This window comes from Pongo abelii, chromosome 13 (assembly GCF_028885655.2).
Source record: "Pongo abelii isolate AG06213 chromosome 13, NHGRI_mPonAbe1-v2.0_pri, whole genome shotgun sequence".
Lineage (NCBI taxonomy): Eukaryota > Metazoa > Chordata > Mammalia > Primates > Hominidae > Pongo > Pongo abelii.
In genome coordinates, this window is record NC_071998.2 from 15,133,477 (window position 1) to 15,148,030 (window position 14,554).

The window sequence follows — 14,554 nt, forward strand, 5'->3', positions numbered from 1 at the left end:
GTACATTCAACTCACAGACTTGAACTTACCTATAGAAAGAGCAGTTTTGAAACACTCTTTTGGTAAAATCTGCAAGTGGTTATTTGGAGCACTTCGAGGCCTGTGCTGGGATATGGAATATGTTCACCTAAAAACTACAGAGAAGCATTCTCAGAAAGGTCTTCACGATGCATTCATTCAACTCACAGAGTTGAACCTTCCTTTTGATAGAACAGCTTTGAAACACTCTTTTTGTAGAATCTGCAGGAGGATATTTGGAGCGCTTTGAGGCCTATGCTGGAAAAGGAAATATCTTCACATAAAAACTAGACAGAAGCATTCTCAGAAACTTCTGTGTGATGAGTGCATTCAACTCACAGACTTGAACGTTCCTCTCAAAAGAGCAGTTTTTGAACACTCCTTTTGTTGAATCTGCAAGTGTTTATTTGGAGCGCTTTGAGGCCTAAGCTGGAAAAGGAAATATCTTCCCATAAAAACTACACAGAAGCATTCTCAGGAACTTCTGTGCGATGAGTGCATTCAACTCACAGACTTGAACGTTCCTCTCAAAAGAGCAGTTTTGAAACACTCTTTTTGTTGAATCTGCAAGTGTTTATTTGGAGCGCTTTGAGGCCTATGCTGGAAAAGGAAATATCTTCCCATAAAAACTAGACAGAAGCATTCTCAGGAACTTCTGTGTGATGAGTGCATTCAACTCACAGACTTGAACGTTCCTCTCGAAAGAGCAGTTTTGAAACACTCCTTTTGTAGAATCTGCATGTGTTTATTTGGAGCGCTTTGAGGCCTATGTTGGAAAAGGAAATATCTTCACATAAAAACTAGACAGAAGCATTCTCAGAAACTTCTTTGTGATGAGTGCATTCTACTCACAGCGTTGAAGCTTGCTTTTGATAGAGCAGGTTTGAAACACTCTTTTGGTAGAATCTGCAAGTGGATATTTGGAGCGCTTTGAGGCCTATGCTGGAAAAGGAAATGTCTTCACATAAAAACTAGACAGAAGCATTCCAGGAAACTTCTGTATGATAAGTGCATTCAACTCACAGACTTGAACGTTCCTTTTGATAGAACTCTTTTGAAACACTCCCTTTGAGGAATTTGCAAGTGTTTATTTGGAGCGCTTTGAGGCCTAAGCTGGAAAAGGAAATATCTTCACGTAAGAACTAGACAGAAGCATTCTCAGAAACTTCTTTCTGATGAGTGCATTCAACACACAGACTTGAACCTTGCTTTTGAAAGAGCAGCTTTGAAACACTCTTTTCGTAGAATCTGCAAGTGGATATTTGGAGCGCTTTGAGGCCTATGCTGGGAAATGAAATCTCTTCACCTAAAAACTAGACAGAAGCATTCTGAGAAACTTCTGCGTGATCAGTGCATTCAACTCACAGACTTGAACGTTCCCTTTGATAGAACAGTTTTGAAACACTCCTTTTGTAGAATCTGCAAGTGTTTATTCGGAGCACCCAGAGGCCTATGTTGGAAAAGGAAATATCTTCACATAAAAACTAGAGAGAAGGATTCTCAGAAACTTCTTTGTGATGAGTTCATTCAACTCACAGAGTTGAACCTACCAATTGATAGAGAAGCTTGGAAACACTCTTTTTGTGGAATCTGCAAGTGGATATTTGGAGCCGTTTGAGGCCTATGCTGGAAAAGGAAATATCTTCACATAAAAACTGAACAGAAGCATTCTCAGAAACTTCTTTGTGTTGAGTGCATTCAACTCACAGACTTGAACTTGCCTATAGAAAGAGCAGTTTTGAAACACTCTTTTGGTAAAATCTGCAAGTGGTTATTTGGAGCACTTCGAGGCCTGTGCTGGGATATGGAATATCTTCACCTAAAAACTACATAGAAGCATTCTCAGAAAGTTCTTCACGATGCATTCATTCAACTCACAGAGTTGAACCTTCCTTTTGATAGAACAGTTTTGAAACACTCTTTTTGTAGAATCTGCAAGTGGATATTTGGAGCGCTTTGAGGCCTATGCTGGAAAAGGAAATGTCTTCACATAAAAACTAGACAGAAGAATTCCAGGAAACTTCTGTTTGATAAGTGCATTCAACTCACAGACTTCAACGTTCCTTTTGATAGAACGCTTTTGAAACGTTACGTTTGTAGAATCTGCAAGTGTTTATTCCGAGCACCTTGAGGCCTATGTTGGAAAAGGAAATACCTTCACACAATAACCAGAGAGAAGGATTCTCGGAAACTTCTTTGTGATGAGCTCATTCAACTCACAGAGTTGAACCTACCAATTTATAGAGAAGTTTGGAAACACTCTTTTTGTAGAATCTGCAAGTGGATATTTGGAGCCGTTTGAGGCCCATGTTGGAAAAGGAAATATCTTCACATAAAAACGGAACAGAAGCATTCTCAGAAACTTCTTTGTGTTGAGTGCATTCAACTCACAGACTTGAACATACCTATAGAAAGAGCAGTTTTGAAACACTCCTTTTGTAGAATCTGCAAGTGTTTATTTGGAGCACTTTGAGGCCTATGTTGGTAAAGGAAATATCTTCATATAGAAACTAGACGGAAGCATTCTCAGGAACTTCTTTGTGATGAGTGCATTCAACTCACAGACTTGAAGCTTCCTTTTGAAAGAGCAGTTTGGAAACACTATTTTTATAGAATCTGCAAGTGGATACTTGGAGCGCTTTGAGGCCTATGCTGGGAAATGAAATCTCTTCACCTAAAAACTAGACGGAAGCATTCTGAGAAACTTCTTTGTGATGAGTGCATTCAACTCACAGACTTCAACGTTCCTTTTGATAGAACAGTTTTGAAACATTAAGTTTGTAGAATCTGCAAGTGTTTATTCGGAGCACCTTGAAGCCTATGTTGGAAAAGGAAATATCTTCACATAAAAACAAGAGAGAAGGATTCTCAGAAACTTCTTTGTGATGAGTTCATTCAACTCACACATTTGAACCTACCAATTGATAGAGAAGTTTGGAAACACTCTTTTTGTGGAATCTGCAAGTGGATATTTGGAGCCGTTTGAGGCCTATGCTGGAAAAGGGAATATCTTCACATAAAAACTGAACAGAGGCATTCTCAGAAACGTCTTTGTGTTGAGTGCATTCAACTCACAGACTTGAACTTACCTATAGAAAGAGCAGTTTTGAAACACTCCTTTTGTAGAATCTGCAAGTGTTTATTTGGAGCACTGTGAGGCCTATGTTGGAAAAGGAAATATCTTCATATAGAAACTAGACGGAAGCATTTGCAGAAACTACTTGGTGATGAGTGCATTCAACCCACAGAGTTGAAGCTTTCTTTTGAAAAAGCAGTTTGGAAACACTCTTTTTGTACAGTCTGCAAGTGGATATTTGGAGCTCCTTGAGGCCTATGCTGGGAAATGAAATATCTTCACCTAAAACCTAGACAGAAGCATTCTCAGAAACATCCGTGTGCTTTATGCATTCAACTCACATAGTGGACTCTCCCTTTTGATAGCACACTTTTGAAACACTCCTTTTATAGAATTTGCTAGTGGAAGTTTGGAGCGATTTGAGGCCCATGCTGGAAAACGAAATATCTTCACAAACAAACTAGACAGAAGCATTCTCAGAAACATCTTTGAGATGAGTGCATTCAACTTACAGACTTGAACCTTCTTTTTGAAAGAGCAGTTTGGAAACACTCTCCTTATAGAATCTGCAAGAGGATATTTGGAGCGTTTTGAGGCCTATGCTGGAAAAGGAAATATCTTCACCTAAAAACTAGACAGAAGCATTCTCAGAATCTTCTGTGTGATGAGTGCATTCAATTCACATACTTGAGCGTTCCTTTTGATAGAACAGTTTGGGAACACTCCTTTTGTAGAATCTGCAATTGTTTGTTTGGAGCGCTTTGAGGCCTATATTGGAAATGGAAATTTCTTTACATAAAAACTAGACAGAAGCATTCTCAGAATCTTGTTTGTGATGACTGCATTCTACTCACAGAGTTGAACCTTCTTTTTGATAGAAGAGCTTTGAAAGTCTCTTTTTGTATAATCTGCAAGTGGTTATTTGGAGCTGTTTGAGGCCAATGCTGGAAAAGGAAATATCTTCACATAAAATCTTGACAAAAGCATTCTCAGAAACTTATTTTTGATGAGTGCATCCAACTCACAGACTTGAAACTTTCTTTTCAAAGAGCAGTTTTGAAACACTCTTTTTGGAGAATCAGATTGTGTATATTTGGAGCGCACAGATGCCTATGCTGGGAAATGAAATATCTTCACCCGAAAACTAGACAGAAGGATTCTCAGAAACTACTGTGTGATGAGTGCATTCAACTCACAGACTTCAAACTTCCTTTTGAAAGAGGAACTCGGAAACAAACTTTTTGTACAATCTGCAAGTGGATATTTGGAGCGCCTTGAAGCCTATGCTGGAAAATGAAATATCTTCAGCTTAAAACTAGAGAGAAGCATTCGCAGAAACTTCTTTGCGATGCGGGCATTCAACTCACAGAGCTGAAATTGACTTTTGATAGAGTAGCTTGGAAACACTCTTCTTGTAATTTCAGCAAGGAGATATTTGGAGCGACAGCGACATCTAGTGGAAAAGCAAATACATGCAGATGAAAACTAGATAGAACGTTCTCAGAAACTTATTTGTGTTGAGTGCATTCAACTCAGAGACTTCAACTTTCCCTTTGATAGAACAGTTTTGAAACACTCCTTTTGTAGAATCTGCAAGTGTTTATTTGGAGCGCTTTGAGGCCTAAGTTGGTAAAGGAAATATCTTCCCATAAAAACTAGACAGAAGCATTCTCAGAAACTTCTGTGAGATGAGTGCATTCTACTCACAGTGTTGAAACTTTCTTTTGACAGAACAGTTTTGAAACACTCTTTTTGTAGAATCTGCAATTGGATATTTGGAGCCCTTTGAGGCCTATGCTGGAAAAGAAATATCTTCACGTAAGAACTAGACAGAAGCATTCTCAGAAACTTCTTTCTGATGAGTGCATTCAACACACAGACTTGAACCTTGCTTTTGAAAGAGCAGCTTTGAAACACTCTTTTGGTAGAATCTGCAAGTGGATATTTGGAGCGCTTTGAGGCCTATGCTGGAAAATGAAATATCTTCTACTAAAAACTAGACAGAAGCATTCTGAGAAACTTCTGCGTGATAAGTGCATTCAACTCAGAGACTTCAACGTTCCCTTTGGTAGAACAGTTTTGAAGCACTCCTTTTGTAGAATCTGCAAGTGTTTATTTGGAGCACATTGAGACCCATGTTGGAAAAGGAAATATCTTCATATAGAAACTAGACGGAAGCATTCTCAGAACCTTCTTTGTGATGAGTGCATTCAACTCACAGACTTGAAGCTTCCTTTGTAAAGAGCAGTTTGGAAACACTCTTCTTATAGAATCTTCAAGTGGATATTTGGAGCGCTTTGAGGCCTATCCTGGGAAATGAAATCCCTTCACCTAAAAACTAGACAGAAGCATTCTGAGAAACTTCTTTGCGATGAGTGCATTCTACTCACAGTGTTGAAGCTTGCTTTTGATAGAGCAGTTTTGAAACACTCTTCAGGTAGAATCTGCAAGTGGATATTTGGAGCGCTTTGAGGCCTATGCTGGAAAAGGAAATGTCTTCACATAAAAACTAGACAGAAGCATTCTAGGAAACTTCTGTATGATAAGTGCATTCAACTCACAGACTTGAACATTCCTTTTGATAGAACTCTTTTGAAACACTCCTTTTGTAGAATCTGCAAGTGTTTATTCGGAGCACCTTGAGGCCTGCGTTGGAAAAGCAAATATCTTCACATAAAAACTAGAGAGAAGGATTCTCACAATCTTCTTTGTGATGAGTTCATTCAACTCACAGAGTTGAACCTACCGATTGATAGAGAAGTTTGGAAACACTCTTTTTGTAGAATCTGCAAGGGGATATTTGGAGCCGTGTGAGGACTATGCTGGAAAAGGAAATATCTTCACATAAAAACTAAACAGAAGCATTCTCAGAAACTTCTTTGTGTTGAGTGCATTCAACTCACAGACTTGAACTTACCTATAGAAAGAGCAGTTTTCAAACACTCCTTTTGTAGGATCTGCAAGTGTTTATTTGGAGCACTTTGAGGCCTATGTTGGAAAAGGAAATATCTTCATATAGAAACTAGACGGAAGCATTCTCAGAAACTTCTTTGTGATGAGTGCATTCAACTCACAGACTTGAAGCTTCCTTTTGAAAGAGCAGTTTGGAAACACTCTTGCTACAGAATCTGCAAGTGGATATTTGGAGTGCTTTGAGGCCTATGCTGGGAAATGAAATCTCTTCAACTAAAAACTAGACGGAAGCATTCTGAGAAACTTCTCTGTGATGAGTGCATTCAATTCACAGACTTCAACGTTCCTTTTGATAGAACAGTTTCGAAACATTAAGTTTGTAGAATCTGCAAGTGTTTATTCGGAGCACCTTGAGGCCTATGTTGGAAAAGGAAATATCTTCACATAATAACCAGAGAGAAGGATTTCCAGAAACTTCTTTGTGATGAGTTCATTCAACTCACAGAGTTGAACCTACCAATTGATAGAGAAGTTTGGAAACACTCTTTTTGTAGAGTCTGCAAGTTCATATTTGGAGCCGTTTGAGGCCTATGCTGGAAAAGGAAATATCTTCACATAAAAACTGAACAGAAGCATTCTCAGAAACGTCTTTGTGTTGAGTGCATTCAACTCACAGACTTGAACTTACCTATAGAAAGAGCAGTTTTGAAACACTCTTTTGGTAAAATCTGCAAGTGGTTATTTGGAGCACTTCGAGGCCTTTGCTGGGATATGGAATATCTTCACCCAAAAACTACAGAGAAGCATTCTCAGAAAGGTCTTCACGATGCATTCATTCAACTCACGGAGTTGAACCTTCCTTTTGATAGAACAGTTTTGAAACACTCTTTTGGTAGAATCTGCAAGAGGATATTTGGAGCGTTTTGAGGCCTATGCTGGAAAAGGAAATATCTTCACATAAAAACTAGACAGAAGCATTCTCAGAAACTTCTGTGTGATGAGTGCATTCAACTCAGACACTTGAAAGTTCCTCTCAAAAGAGCAGTTTGGAAACACTCCTTTTGTAGAATCCGAAAGTGTTTATTTGGAGCGCTTTGAGGCCTATGTTGGAAAAGGAAATATCTTCACATAAAAACTAGACAGAAGCATTCTCAGAAACTTCTTGGTGATGAGTGCATTCTGCTCACAGTGTTGAAGCTTGCTTTTGATAGAGCAGTTTTGAAACACTCTTTAGGTACAATCTGCAAGTGGATATTTGGAGCGCTTTCAGGCCTATGCTGGAAAAGGAAATGTCTTCACATAAAAACTAGACAGAAGCATTCCAGGAAACTTCTGTATGATAAGTGCATTCAACTCACAGATTTGAACGTTCCTTTTGATAGAACTCTTTTGAAACACTCCTTTTGTAGAATTTGCAGGTGTTTATTTGGACCGCTTTGAGGGCTAAGCTGGAAAAGGAAATATCTTCACGTAAGAACTAGACAGAAGCATTCTCAGAAACTTCTTTCAGATGAGTGCATTCAACACACAGACTTGAAACTTGCTTTTGAAAGAGCAGCTCTGAAACACTGTTTTCGTAGAATCTGTAAGTGGATATTTGGAGCGCTTTGAGGCCTAAGCTGGGAAATGAAATCTCTTCACCTAAAAACCAGACAGAAGCATTCTGAGAAACTTCTGTGTGATGAGTGCATTCAACTCACGGACTTGAACGTTCCCTTTGACAGAACAGTTTTGAAACACTCCTTTTGTAGAATCTGCATGTGTTCATTTGGAGCGCTTTGAGGCCTATGTTGGAAAAGGAAATATCTTCATATAAAAACTAGACAGAAGCATTCTCAGAAACTTCTTTATGATGAGTGCATTCAACTCACAGACTTGAAGCATCCTTTGTAAAGAGCAGTTTGGAAACACTCTTCTTATAGAATCTTCAAGTGGATATTTGGAGCGCATTGAGGCCTATGCTGGGAAATGAAATCTCTTCACCTAAAAACTAGACAGAAGCATTCTCAGAAACTTCTTTGCGATGAGTGCATTCAACTCACAGACTTTAACATTCCTTTTGATAGAACAGTTTTGAAACGTTATGTTTGTAGAATCTCCAAGTGTTTATTCGGAGCACCTTGAGGCCTAGGTTGGAAAAGGAAATATCTTCACATAAAAACTAGACAGAAGCATTCTCAGAAACTTCTTTGTGATGAGTTCATTCGACTCACAGAGTTGAACCTACCAATTGATAGAGAAGTTTGGAAACTTTTTGTAGAATCTGCAAGTGGATATTTGGAGCCATTTGAAGCCTAAGCTGGAAAAGGAAATATCTTCACATAAAAACTGAACAGAAGCATTCTCAGAAACTTCTTTGTGTTGAGTGCATTGAACTCACAGACTTGAACTTACCTATAGAAAGAGCAGTTTTGAAACACTCCTTTTTGTAGAATCTGCAAGTGTTTATTTGGAGCACTTTGAGGCCTATGTTGGAAAAGGAAATATCTTCATATAGAAACTAGACGGAAGCATTCTCAGAAACTTCCTTGTGAAGAGTGCATTCAACTCACAGACTTAAATTTACCTATAGAAAGAGCAGTTTTGAAAAACTCTATTGGTAAAATCTGCAAGTGGTTACTTGGAGCACTTCGAGGCCTGTGCTGGGATATGGAATATCTTCACCTAAAAACTACAGAGAAGCATTCTCAGAAAGTTCTTCACGATGCATTCATTCAACTCACAGAGTTGAACCTTCATTTTGATAGAACAGCTTTGAAACACTCTTTTTGTAGAATCTGCAAGAGGACATTTGGAGCGTTTTGAGGCATATGCTGGAAAAGGAAATATCTTCACATAAAAACTAGACAGAAGCATTCTCAGAAACTTCTGTGTGATGAGTGCATTCAACTCGCAGACTTGAAAGTTCCTCTTGAAAGAGCAGTTTTGAAACACTCCTTTTGTAGAATCTACAAGTGTTTATTTGGAGCGCTTAGAGGCCTATGTTGGAAAAGGAAATATCTTCACATAAAAACTAGACAGAAGCATTCTCAGAAACTTCTTTGTGTTGAGTGCATTCTACTCACGGTGTTGAAGCTTGCTTTTGATAGAGCAATTTTGAAACACTCTTTTGGTAGAATCTGCATGTGGATATTTGGAGCGCTTTGAGGACTAGGCTGGAAACGGAAATATCTTCACATAAAAACTAGACAAAAGCATTCCAGGAAACTTCTGTATGATAAGTGCATTCAACTCACGGACTTGAACATTCCTTTTGATAGAACTCTTTTGAAACACTCCTTTTGTGGAATTTGCAAGTGTTTATTTGGAGCTCTTTGAGGCCTAAGCTGGAAAAGGAAATATCTTCACGTAAGAACTAGACAGAAGCATTCTGAGAAACTTCTTTCTGATGAGTGCATTCAACACACAGACTTGAACCTTGCTTTTGAAAGAGCAGCTTTGAAACACTCTTTTCGTAGAATCTGCAAGTGGATATTTGGAGCGCTTTGAGGCCTATGCTGGGAAATGAAATCTCTTCACCTAAAAACTAGACAGAAGCATTCTGAGAAACTTCTGTGTGATGAGTGCATTCAACTCACAGACTTGAACGTTCCCTTTGATAGAACAGTTTTGAAACACTCCTTTTGTCGAATCTGCATGTGTTTATTTGGAGGGCTTTGAGGCCTCTGTTGGAAAAGGAAATATCTTCATATAAAAACTAGACGAAAGCATTCTCAGAAACTTCTTTGTGATGACTGCATTCAACTCAAAGACTTGAAGCTTCCTTTGAAAGAGCAGTTTGGAAACACTCTCCTTATAGAAACTGCAAGTGGATACTTGGAGTGCTTTGAGGCCTATGCTGGGAAATGAAATCTCTTCACCTAAAAATTAGACGGAAGCATTCTCAGAAACTTCTTTGTGATGAGTGCATTCAAGTCACGGACTCCAACGTTCCTTTGGATAGAACAGTTTTGAAACATTATGTTTGTAGAATCTGCAAGTGTTTATTCGCAGCACCTTGAGGCCTATGTTGGAAAAGGAAATATCTTCACATAAAAACTACAGAGAAGGATTCTCAGAAACTTCTTTGTGTTGAGTGCATTCAACTCACAGACTTGAACTTACCTATAGAAAGAGCAGTTTTGAAACACTCTTTTGGTACAATCTGCAAGTGGTTATTTGGAGCACTTCGAGGCCTGTGCTGGGATATGGAATATCTTCACCTAAAAACTACAGAGAAGCATTCTCAGAAAGGTCTTCACGATGCATTCATTCAACTCACAGAGTTGAACCTTCCTTTTGATAGAACAGCTTTGAAACACTCTTTTTGTAGAATCTGCAGGAGGATATTTGGAGCGCTTTGAGGCCTATGCTGGAAAAGGAAATATCTTCACATAAAAACTAGACAGAAGCATTCTCAGAAACTTCTGTGTGATGAGTGCATTCAACTCACAGACTTGAACGTTCCTCTCAAAAGAGCAGTTTTGAAACACTCTTTTTGTTGAATCTGCAAGTGTTTATTTGGAGCGCTTTGAGGCCTATGCTGGAAAAGGAAATATCTTCCCATAAAAACTAGACAGAAGCATTCTCAGGAACTTCTGTGTGATGAGTGCATTCAACTCACAGACTTGAACGTTCCTCTCGAAAGAGCAGTTTTGAAACACTCCTTTTGTAGAATCTGCATGTGTTTATTTGGAGCGCTTTGAGGCCTATGTTGGAAAAGGAAATATCTTCACATAAAAACTAGACAGAAGCATTCTCAGAAACTTCTTTGTGATGAGTGCATTCTACTCACAGCGTTGAAGCTTGCTTTTGATAGAGCAGGTTTGAAACACTCTTTTGGTAGAATCTGCAAGTGGATATTTGGAGCGCTTTGAGGCCTATGCTGGAAAAAGAAATGTCTTCACATAAAAACTAGACAGAAGAATTCCAGGAAACTTCTGTATGATAAGTGCATTCAACTCATAGACTTGAACGTTCCTTTTGATAGAACTCTTTTGAAACACTCCCTTTGAGGAATTTGCAAGTGTTTATTTGGAGCGCTTTGAGGCCTAAGCTGGAAAAGGAAATATCTTCACGTAAGAACTAGACAGAAGCATTCTCAGAAACTTCTTTCTGATGAGTGCATTCAACACACAGACTTGAACCTTGCTTTTGAAAGAGCAGCTTTGAAACACTCTTTTCGTAGAATCTGCAAGGGGATATTTGGAGCGCTTTGAGGCCTATGCTGGGAAATGAAATCTCTTCACCTAAAAACTAGACAGAAGCATTCTGAGAAACTTCTGCGTGATGAGTGCATTCAACTCACAGACTTGAACGTTCCCTTTGATAGAACAGTTTTGAAACACTCCTTTTGTAGAATCTGCAAGTGTTTATTCGGAGCACCCAGAGGCCTATGTTGGAAAAGGAAATATCTTCACATAAAAACTAGAGAGAAGGATTCTCAGAAACTTCTTTGTGATGAGTTCATTCAACTCACAGAGTTGAACCTACCAATTGATAGAGAAGTTTGGAAACACTCTTTTTGTGGAATCTGCAAGTGGATATTTGGAGCCGTTTGAGGCCTATGCTGGAAAAGGAAATATCTTCACATAAAAACTGAACAGAAGCATTCTCAGAAACTTCTTTGTGTTGAGTGCATTCAACTCACAGACTTGAACTTGCCTATAGAAAGAGCAGTTTTGAAACACTCTTTTGGTAAAATCTGCAAGTGGTTATTTGGAGCACTTCGAGGCCTGTGCTGGGATATGGAATATCTTCACCTAAAAACTACATAGAAGCATTCTCAGAAAGTTCTTCACGATGCATTCATTCAACTCACAGAGTTGAACCTTCCTTTTGATAGAACAGTTTTGAAACACTCTTTTTGTAGAATCTGCAAGTGGATATTTGGAGCGCTTTGAGGCCTATGCTGGAAAAGGAAATGTCTTCACATAAAAACTAGACAGAAGAATTCCAGGAAACTTCTGTTTGATAAGTGCATTCAACTCACAGACTTCAACGTTCCTTTTGATAGAACGCTTTTGAAACGTTACGTTTGTAGAATCTGCAAGTGTTTATTCCGAGCACCTTGAGGCCTATGTTGGAAAAGGAAATACCTTCACACAATAACCAGAGAGAAGGATTCTCGGAAACTTCTTTGTGATGAGCTCATTCAACTCACAGAGTTGAACCTACCAATTTATAGAGAAGTTTGGAAACACTCTTTTTGTAGAATCTGCAAGTGGATATTTGGAGCCGTTTGAGGCCCATGTTGGAAAAGGAAATATCTTCACATAAAAACGGAACAGAAGCATTCTCAGAAACTTCTTTGTGTTGAGTGCATTCAACTCACAGACTTGAACATACCTATAGAAAGAGCAGTTTTGAAACACTCCTTTTGTAGAATCTGCAAGTGTTTATTTGGAGCACTTTGAGGCCTATGTTGGTAAAGGAAATATCTTCATATAGAAACTAGACGGAAGCATTCTCAGGAACTTCTTTGTGATGAGTGCATTCAACTCACAGACTTGAAGCTTCCTTTTGAAAGAGCAGTTTGGAAACACTATTTTTATAGAATCTGCAAGTGGATACTTGGAGCGCTTTGAGGCCTATGCTGGGAAATGAAATCTCTTCACCTAAAAACTAGACGGAAGCATTCTGAGAAACTTCTTTGTGATGAGTGCATTCAACTCACAGACTTCAACGTTCCTTTTGATAGAACAGTTTTGAAACATTAAGTTTGTAGAATCTGCAAGTGTTTATTCGGAGCACCTTGAAGCCTATGTTGGAAAAGGAAATATCTTCACATAAAAACAAGAGAGAAGGATTCTCAGAAACTTCTTTGTGATGAGTTCATTCAACTCACACATTTGAACCTACCAATTGATAGAGAAGTTTGGAAACACTCTTTTTGTGGAATCTGCAAGTGGATATTTGGAGCCGTTTGAGGCCTATGCTGGAAAAGGGAATATCTTCACATAAAAACTGAACAGAGGCATTCTCAGAAACGTCTTTGTGTTGAGTGCATTCAACTCACAGACTTGAACTTACCTATAGAAAGAGCAGTTTTGAAACACTCCTTTTGTAGAATCTGCAAGTGTTTATTTGGAGCACTGTGAGGCCTATGTTGGAAAAGGAAATATCTTCATATAGAAACTAGACGGAAGCATTTGCAGAAACTACTTGGTGATGAGTGCATTCAACCCACAGAGTTGAAGCTTTCTTTTGAAAAAGCAGTTTGGAAACACTCTTTTTGTACAGTCTGCAAGTGGATATTTGGAGCTCCTTGAGGCCTATGCTGGGAAATGAAATATCTTCACCTAAAACCTAGACAGAAGCATTCTCAGAAACATCCGTGTGCTTTATGCATTCAACTCACATAGTGGACTCTCCCTTTTGATAGCACACTTTTGAAACACTCCTTTTATAGAATTTGCTAGTGGAAGTTTGGAGCGATTTGAGGCCCATGCTGGAAAACGAAATATCTTCACAAACAAACTAGACAGAAGCATTCTCAGAAACATCTTTGAGATGAGTGCATTCAACTTACAGACTTGAACCTTCTTTTTGAAAGAGCAGTTTGGAAACACTCTCCTTATAGAATCTGCAAGAGGATATTTGGAGCGTTTTGAGGCCTATGCTGGAAAAGGAAATATCTTCACCTAAAAACTAGACAGAAGCATTCTCAGAATCTTCTGTGTGATGAGTGCATTCAATTCACATACTTGAGCGTTCCTTTTGATAGAACAGTTTGGGAACACTCCTTTTGTAGAATCTGCAATTGTTTGTTTGGAGCGCTTTGAGGCCTATATTGGAAATGGAAATTTCTTTACATAAAAACTAGACAGAAGCATTCTCAGAATCTTGTTTGTGATGACTGCATTCTACTCACAGAGTTGAACCTTCTTTTTGATAGAAGAGCTTTGAAAGTCTCTTTTTGTATAATCTGCAAGTGGTTATTTGGAGCTGTTTGAGGCCAATGCTGGAAAAGGAAATATCTTCACATAAAATCTTGACAAAAGCATTCTCAGAAACTTATTTTTGATGAGTGCATCCAACTCACAGACTTGAAACTTTCTTTTCAAAGAGCAGTTTTGAAACACTCTTTTTGGAGAATCAGATTGTGTATATTTGGAGCGCACAGATGCCTATGCTGGGAAATGAAATATCTTCACCCGAAAACTAGACAGAAGGATTCTCAGAAACTACTGTGTGATGAGTGCATTCAACTCACAGACTTCAAACTTCCTTTTGAAAGAGGAACTCGGAAACAAACTTTTTGTACAATCTGCAAGTGGATATTTGGAGCGCCTTGAAGCCTATGCTGGAAAATGAAATATCTTCAGCTTAAAACTAGAGAGAAGCATTCGCAGAAACTTCTTTGCGATGCGGGCATTCAACTCACAGAGCTGAAATTGACTTTTGATAGAGTAGCTTGGAAACACTCTTCTTGTAATTTCAGCAAGGAGATATTTGGAGCGACAGCGACATCTAGTGGAAAAGCAAATACATGCAGATGAAAACTAGATAGAACGTTCTCAGAAACTTATTTGTGTTGAGTGCATTCAACTCAGAGACTTCAACTTT